The following is an 8,874-nucleotide window of genomic DNA, read 5'->3' on the forward strand; positions in this document are numbered from 1 at the left end:
CCTGCTGCTGCTTTGCAGCTGCCCCACCAATATTTGTCAAGGTCGTTGTTTTGGGGGAATAGCCATGGAACTCCAGGCATATACGTGCCAAGGGAAAACGGCATGAACATGGGAGGCAGGTAAATCAGTCCTTTGAGACAGAAACAAGACTTTCTTGCTGTCACCCAGGATGTGCTCCTTGGCACTGAGCTGGGCATCTTAACTAGACAGGAGGAAATGCTCGTATGCATTATATAGAAAAAGCACAATTTTAGTATGTGTAAGAAAATGTTCTTCCAACATCCTCTTTGTCTCCCTGCCATCAGCTTCTCCAAGTCCATGTTTTTTTCTGCTCAAAATAATTATCCTTTTTTCTATTTTGTTTTAACCTAAAGTTCTGCGTTGGTTTTTTTGTGCTTCTCCCCAGTATCTTCCTACTTATTTGTTTGTTCTCCTTTCGTCTTGTATATTCCCCCTGCTTTTTTCCTCTTTCTTCTTTTTCTTTTTATTTATATTTATCTTTTCTTTCGTTCTCCCTTTCCTCTTTCCCTCTCTCTTCTTTCTTTTCCCCATTCTTCCCCTTCGCTGTTTCTTTTAATTTTTTTTTCATTTTTAGTCTTTCAGTGTTTCTACCTTGTTTCACTGTCCTTTTCTTCTTTCTCATCCTTCATCCTTTTTTTCTGTTTTTCCTGCTATATGTCTGACTTTCCTTTTCTTCCTCCCGTCTTCTTGTCTGCTCTCCTTCCTTCTCATTTCTTTCCTTTTTACTTCCTAATTTTTCTTCTTTCCTCCTCCTACCTTAACATATGATCTCCTTTCTTCCTGTCTTACTTCGATTCCCCAAAAGTAAACCATGAGAAAGAAATCTGAGTGCAAGTAGTCCATTTAATGGTGATCTAGCAGTAGAGAAGTGAAAGTGGGTGTCCAGGAAAGCCAAGAGAAAGTCCATTGATTGGAATATTTCTACTGTGGATGATGAGCTCTTTCCACTCAGAGTTATCCACTTGGGGTAAAGAAATGGGGATATTCATTTACATACTTGAAATTCTATAAATGGACGGTCCCTTCTTTGTCTATAATTCTTATTCTTTCTAAACTGCACAGTGCAGAGTACAGACATGTCCATGTTCAAAGAATGACTTCAAACAGAGAAACAAGGGGAGCCCCAGCATGGGTGAGAATTATCTGGGCTGACCTCCTGCATATGCCAGGTTAATAAGAATGGGTAATTTCAGCATTTAATATGCCTCTTTCCTTCCATCATTCTTTATCCTTTCTTTCTTTCCTTCTTTCATTAAACAACTATCGAGTGTTCACAATAGGCCAGGTACTGTGAATGAATGTAGGAACAGGTAAATAAGCATGGTCCCAGCCTTTTTACAGATTACACGCCTAGTCTGTTGAAACTGGTGAAAATAATTATTAATCACATAGTCATAAAACAAATGTCAAATGGGAACTGCAATATGCACAAAAAAGAGAGACTCACAGGGTTATCAGAGTTGATGCTATAGGATGTGGTCTATTAGGTAAGGATGCCTGAGGTAGTAATTTGAACTGAACTGTAAAAGGTAACTATGAATTACCTCGAAGAACAGGGGGTGTGAAGAGCCTTCAAGGGCCAGAGAACAGTCAGTAAAGAGAATACGGTTGGTAAAATACTGAAGAGCATCTGAAAGGGCAGTTTGGCTGGGACAGAGAGTAAGAGACGAGGTAGTACAGTTTAAGCTGGAGCCAAGCTATCCAGAGAACTGCTTTGAAAGTGAGTATAGCCATGTCATTTCTGTGTCTGAAAAACACTCTAGTGGAGGACTGTTACTCACATAAGTGCTTCTTAAACCTTTCTACTTATATTCCCCTTAAAAGTAGAAGACAAGAAGAAGGTATTCTTATTTATCTAACAGATCGTACTTGGAAATTATTTTTAACATTCTTTCCATATTTTATTTTAAAAATTTGTACCAACTTAATGTACGGTATATTTCCATGTACCAAACTAATATATATCAACCTTGCTAATGATTTAAATACTAAACTACATTTAATTTTGAAATGTTGATACGGGTAAAACCCCAGGCAACATAACCGGTAGCTATCTTTTTTATTAAGTATAATGGTTAAAAGTTCAAGTTTTAAAGGAAATAGGGAAGAAAAGATCAAGCACACGCTTTTTCCTTACTGGTTGGATGGCCTTGGGCAGCTTCATTAAACTTTCTGTGACCTGGTACATCCTCCCTCATCAAAATTACCTAACTCAGAGAGAGGCTGTAAGAATTTAATCGGAGCATGTAGCATCTGGCACAGATCCAGGCCATTAGCACTCTGTTTATGAGGTTGACTATTGTTATTATGATATCACAGCATTATTATTGTATAGTAACTATTGTTACTGCTATTTTTATTATTGTAATTAATTTCAGTCATAGTTATAGGACGGGGCATCAAGTGAATAGGAGCATACTAGCAGGCCAAAGGAGGACATGGAGGCTCAATTTTCTGAGAGTTCATGTTCCTACACAAGGAGATGTCCTCACATTGCTTCTAACCCAGTGTCTAATGGGCCTAGACATACATTGCCTTAGGGCCCAAAGGTGCTGAATCCCAACAAAGCTGGTGCTGAGCAGACAGTGGGATGAATTGCCCCCGGCACAGCTTGCACTAATAGAGAGCACTGGTAGGCTGAGAGGAAGCAGGGAGCAGAGGGAGAATGCATTAATGATGAACCTCCGGCAGAAAGGGGAGAGATCAGTCAAAGATTAGCTGAACTGATGATCTTGCATAGGAAGGCCGGTTGTGAGAGGTTAATGGAACATTAAAAGAAGAGAGAACTCCAAAGATAGCTGGCTGCTGCCTGGGATGGTGGCTTTGTGTCATCAGATTCCAAACTACCATGCACAACAGACAGCCACAGCTGGGAGTAGAGTTATGACCCCAGCCCTGCAGAGTTTGCTGAGAGGGCAGTTAATATTGGCATGCAGGATCTAGGCTCTGAGAAACAATGTGCTAATTCTTCAGATCCTGTGCCACTTTTCCTCATTCCCATTTTTGAGTGACAAGCATCCACTACGATGGAAACCCACTAGGATATACATTAAAGAAAATGTTCTCAGGTCTTTTGCTCAGTCTATTCCTACATCCCCTATATCTAAGGCCTAAAGTCCTCAACATTGATTCTAAAGGAAAGTGAGGAAGGTTTTGTGTTCCCTGAAATTAATTTATTTATCATAGACTTTTCGGTCATGAAAAGAAATAATTCTCAAACTTTGCTTTGACCCCTTGCAACTGATGTGTCAGATAGCTCTACCCTGGGCATGATAAACTCCAATACAGAGTAAGTGTGCCTTTGCTGCCTGTCAGCTGCCAGCTTCCACTTCCTCTCCACAAGACAAATGCATATGAAGACCATGTGCACTCGTCAGGCCTCATTTAGGTGAGGATTAAACGGATCAAAAGTAGACTAATTTAGATGATTGTTCTCTGAAAATTAAAACTGAGCTAGAAGTACAAAAATACTCAGAATGTTTGAGATTTCATTATATTAATATCTCAGTGGAGATCAGACTATACCTACTAATAGACCACTTTTGTGCTTTTTGCTTCATATCTTCATCTGTTTCTGCAAATTTTAAAGCCAGATTCTCCACTCTCCTATGAAATTGTGAGTTGTCAATATAATTTCAAGGATATTTTGGCCTACAGTCAAGGAAAGCAAGATAATGAATAATTCTCAAGACACTAAATATAATTCCACATTCCTTTCTCACCTCTAAGAAAGTGTATCTAAATTCAAGTGGGTGACGAACAATTTCAGGAACAATTTTGATTCTATTGTTGCTCATTTTTAAAAGATTTTCCTAAGCTTCATTATTTGATTATTAGGACAAAAATAAATTATTAAAAACAACTTATAATTGATTATAATAAATCCATGGGAAGTTACTTTTAGAGAGAAATGCAATAATTCTTTCCATCCTTGCATGTACACACCGTTGCAATTTGGTTGTGGCACCCTACCCATCAAAAAAATGAATTCACTTCTCTAACCTGTGAATCTACCCTCAGTCATGTGACATTTTGGCCAACATGATATTAGCAAATTATACGTAGGCAGAGACTCAAAAGGTGTTTGCACACTGCGGCTTAACCTCTTTCGTTTATAGTGGGAACACCAAAACCAAGATGAGAATGCGCCTGACTTAGCCAGATGGAAATGGAGAAAACAGAACAGAGAAGCCCTAGCCAAACCCTAACAAAGGCTACGCACATGGATGTTTTCATTATGGATCATCCAGTCACGACTGAGTCCATGAACAATTACAATGTCAAAATTGTCTCATTAATTTTTTGCAGGTTTCTGAAAATAGAAAAAATACCTGACTGAATCTAGCCGAAACAGAAGATGCAGGTTATTGTTTTACTTTTTCTTTTGGGGTGGCTTTTCATATTAGTAATAGATAATTCACACAGAAGTTAATGCCAGAACTTGGAATGTATAGTAACAAAAGATTAAAGTATATTCCATTGCCTTTAAAATTCATTGCATTGGATTAAAGTACATTGCATTTGCCACTGGGTGGCAAAATGAAGCTGGTAAGGAAGTGGTCAGTGAAGGCTGGACAAATTCCAAACTGCTATTTGAGGCTGCAAAAATGGCAACCCATGTTGCGTGATGAGGAGACTGTTGTCTATATTGTTCTTAGGAGTAGCCATGGAAGATTGCTTAAAAAGACGCCCCTCCACCCCCATCAATTCTACCCATCTCTCGCACCGATGGTCCTTTTTTACATCAAAAGCTGGAGTCTAACTCCCTTCCTCTTGAATTTTTCCAGCTCTGTATGTTAGGTTATAGGAAGGGAGAGAAGTAAGCTAAAGAAGATACTGCTCAATTTGCAAGCAGAGTTTAAAGAAAATATCAGGGCCCAGGATTTGCTAAACTATTCACAAACCTGTTCTCCCCAAACAGAAAAAAAAAAAAAAAAAAGGTTCTAAGAGTAAGAAATCACCTGAAAATTAAAGACCAAATCAGTGTTGTGGTTGTAAAATCTTTTCAGGATGAACACACTTGATTCAGGTAAGTGCCATCTGATTCTCAAAGACGTTAGGGTTTCTCAACTTTGTTTCACAGAGCTCCGCCTTCCTGAGCCCAGTAGGATTCGAAGTGTTGAGTTGGGCAGAGTAGAGATGGACAACCAAGTGAACTGGGAGCTGGCCCTTCACTCTGCTCCAAGGAGAAAAGTTCTGTCTTTTTCTGTTATTATATTTGGTTTCCACATATGTTTTTGATGGAACAGTGTTTTCCAAAGCCCGTAAAAAAAAAAAAAAGTCCTGGAAAAACCTCTAGTAAAGAGCAGAATGTGCGTTTAAACCTAGGTCACTTGGATTCCAAAGGCCATACTCTTCCTTTCAGGTCATGTTGCTTAAAGGATGGATGAGGGGTTTTGAGGTTACAGAATCTTCCTTGCCCGTTGTATGAAGTGTATCCACTATGTACGTATTTCTTGAACTGGAAACTGACAGTCCATATGGCAACAATATAGTATATTTAAAATCTGGATTGTTCTAGAAGATTTTAGTTGGACAGTTGTATTATCCGATCCTTAAGAAATACTACTAACGGATCATATCATCTAAGCAGGATTGTACAGAAGAGCCATTTCAGAACCTTGTAAATCAGTTCATCAATTGATTTATTAATTATTTAACAAATTAATTGTCGAAATTAAGGTCCTATGCTAAAAACTGGGCAACAGGAATAAAACAACCAAATCTTGTTTTGGCTTCCAGGAACTTCTAGTTCAGAAGGTGAGGCAGAGAAGGTTTTATCTATGCAAAACAATGTCATGTCTAAAAGGAAGACACTTGAATAGAAAACTTTGTCCGCTAAATTGTTGGAGCCCATACTTTCCTGAACCATGGGCATGTGGATCAAGAACATAGTGGCTCACGCCTGTAATCCCAGCACTCTGGGAGGCCGAGGAGGGCAGATCACGAGGTCAGGAGATGGAGACCATCCTGGCAACACAGTGAAACCCCACCTCTACTAAAAATACAAAAAATTATCCGGGTGTGATGGCAGCGTCTGTAGTCCCAGCTACTCAGGAGACTGAGGCAGAAGAATGGCGTGAACCCGGAAGGCGGAGGTTGCAGTGCGCCAAGATCACACCACTGCACTCCAGCCTGGGACGACAGAGCAAGGCTCCGTCTCAAAAAAGGAAAAAAAAAGAACACCATTTAGTATCCCTTACTGTGGATATATCCTATTTAGAAAATATCATAACTAAATGGTGTTTCTAGTTTCAGAAAATATAAAATAAATCGTGTTATATAAACTCAGTTTTCTTATCACAAAAGGAGATGTTTCTTTCCTCACATCCAGAGGGATAAAATATAAAAACATAAACTTAAGGGCCTAAGAGGTACCAAATGATTTTGATTGTTATTTTATTTTCAAGTGTGAGAGAGACCCTGGGCACTTCTGCCCCAGGCATCCTGACTCATGATTCAGTCATCCTCTTAACTTGGCGAAGTGCTCATAAGCTAAAATAATTTACAGGTGCTAAAGCCATGTCATATGGGGCTGAACAGGTGAAGTACTTCAGGGGATCCCAGAAAAAATGGTTTTCAGTGCAAGTTAGCTTCCATATCTTCTGTCCTACCAGCATTCCAGTTACTTCAAGCCTTACAAGTAAGGGTTTACATAGATTGGGGCAAATATTGAGTTTTTCCTAGTGAGCATCTTTATTGTTAACATAGTTTGGTAGTTTTCCAGCAAGACAACTACATAAATCATTCTGTCTATTTCTGTTCTTGTGAAGGCATTCAGGGCACCTGGGTTTGCACAGTAGCAGAAGACTTCACTTTAATTAAGGTCAAGATGGTGAGACACCAGACAAATTGATGAATTGTTACTCATACAGGTGCCTGACCACATTCACAATTAGAGGCATGAACACCACTGTTTCAAAGAGGGGTAGCTGATATATTTTATAATTTTTAAAATAGTGTGGCTGTCTTGACCATTGTGTAGATTCCCTGAAGTGTTAAATGGAATGGATAACCATCTTTACAAATGTGTGTGACTGGTTTTTCCTTAGTTACATGCAGAATATTAATTACATTTACAAGATCCTTTATAAGAAAGAATTCGATAAGACCTATTTCAGCAGAAATCAATTACTGATAATAATAGAATGGCCAAAAGTGATGGTAGTTATATTTAAAATTGTTTTATAAAATTTTCTCTATATGAAATCATTTAAAATTTCCAAACATTCTGTAAGCTAGGACTATTGTAATCCCCACTATCCAGATAGAAAACTAGTCTAGAAAGATTAAATAGTTTGATCAATATCACATAGTTAGAAAGGGTTTTAAATCCAGGATGCCTGGCAATATTGTTTATTGATGTGGTCCTTAGGCAAGCCATTTTAAATTTATTTTTTACCATACTCAAGAGAAAATAGAGAAAAATATGTTTTCTTCTTTCTCATTTATGATGTTAACATCTGTGGCAAAAGTTCCCATTTATCTTGAAATCTTCATTTGAAAGGGAAAAAGCACTTTTAGTAGATGACATTAAAATATGGTTTAGAAAGCTCATTATATGAAAGAAAGCACAAAAGGTGAATTTGCACTACAATCTACTAGCCTGTTAAATAAATGTATAAAATAGAGCTTAAAATATGAGCCTAAAGTTAAATAACTTATGTTGCAAACAAACTTGTCGCATCAGTGAAAATGCCCTCCTGTTCTCCCTTTTTCACTCCTGACACCACCCGTCTGTTCTTGCCAGCCAGGGGTTTTTCATCTTGCTGTCTTAGGAAGTGTTTTTTCAAGATCCTAAGATACCAATAAACCAAAGTCTGGCCAATGATTAAAGAAAGGTATTTTGACCTTCAGAAAATATATCTATGCTTTTTACATCCAAACTTTTACCTCTCACCTGCTACCCCCAATTCATTTTCAGGTCTTTTCTTTCACCTAGTTGAGTGGACAAAATAGAGTTAATAATAGCTAAAACTGTATTTAACGCTTATTTCTGTTTCAAACACTTTCCATGTATTCTCATAGAATGCATTTCCATGTATCCATATATTATTTAATTTTCACAAATCTTAGGGGGTATGAAATGTTTTTATCATAATCCTTTTATAGATGAGAGAGATTAAGTTTATACAAAGGAAAAGATATTGAACAGACATTTGAATGCACATAGTTTAATCTTGCTACTACATTCTGACCCAGTCTGTAATATCATTTCAAGGACCAGTAATGCAGTACTCTCATCTAAGTTAAATATTGAGTCCATTTCAAACTTTGTGTAAGATGAACATCATCCTAATAATGTGGAAATGACACTGGGAATCATTTACTCTCAGGGATTTCATTTGCTTATATATAAAAAAAGTGGTTTGGGAAGATATTTGTGCTGATAATTGATGCAGGGAGTTTTATCTGAATCTAAATTATAATGTGTTGATAACATTTCCTCTCTTTTGAAATGTGATTCTCAATGAAATCTGGTTATAATCAGTCAGTTAGCAGCTTTGTGCTAAAAATACCATCCCTAATGCTTATATTCACTTGTGGAACTTCAAGAATTCTACCCCATTATGCCAAAAGTACACATATGCTGGTCAGACCCATATTTACATAAATTGAGTTCAATACATAAATGCTCCTCATATTTTTAATACTTTATTACAGTGGTCTTCCAGTTTTCTTTAGAAGTATAAATCAATATTAAAACAAAAATGTACATATGTGACACGCTTTTTCATTTGCAATGTTCCTTATTCAGGCAAAATTTAAATTTCGGTAATACATCATCAGGAAATATATCATACCCAGTGTGCATTGGGTAGTAAGGCTCTGCCATATTGTGAAGTGATATAA

The sequence above is a fragment of the Macaca thibetana genome, chromosome 14 (assembly GCF_024542745.1).
Source record: "Macaca thibetana thibetana isolate TM-01 chromosome 14, ASM2454274v1, whole genome shotgun sequence".
Lineage (NCBI taxonomy): Eukaryota > Metazoa > Chordata > Mammalia > Primates > Cercopithecidae > Macaca > Macaca thibetana.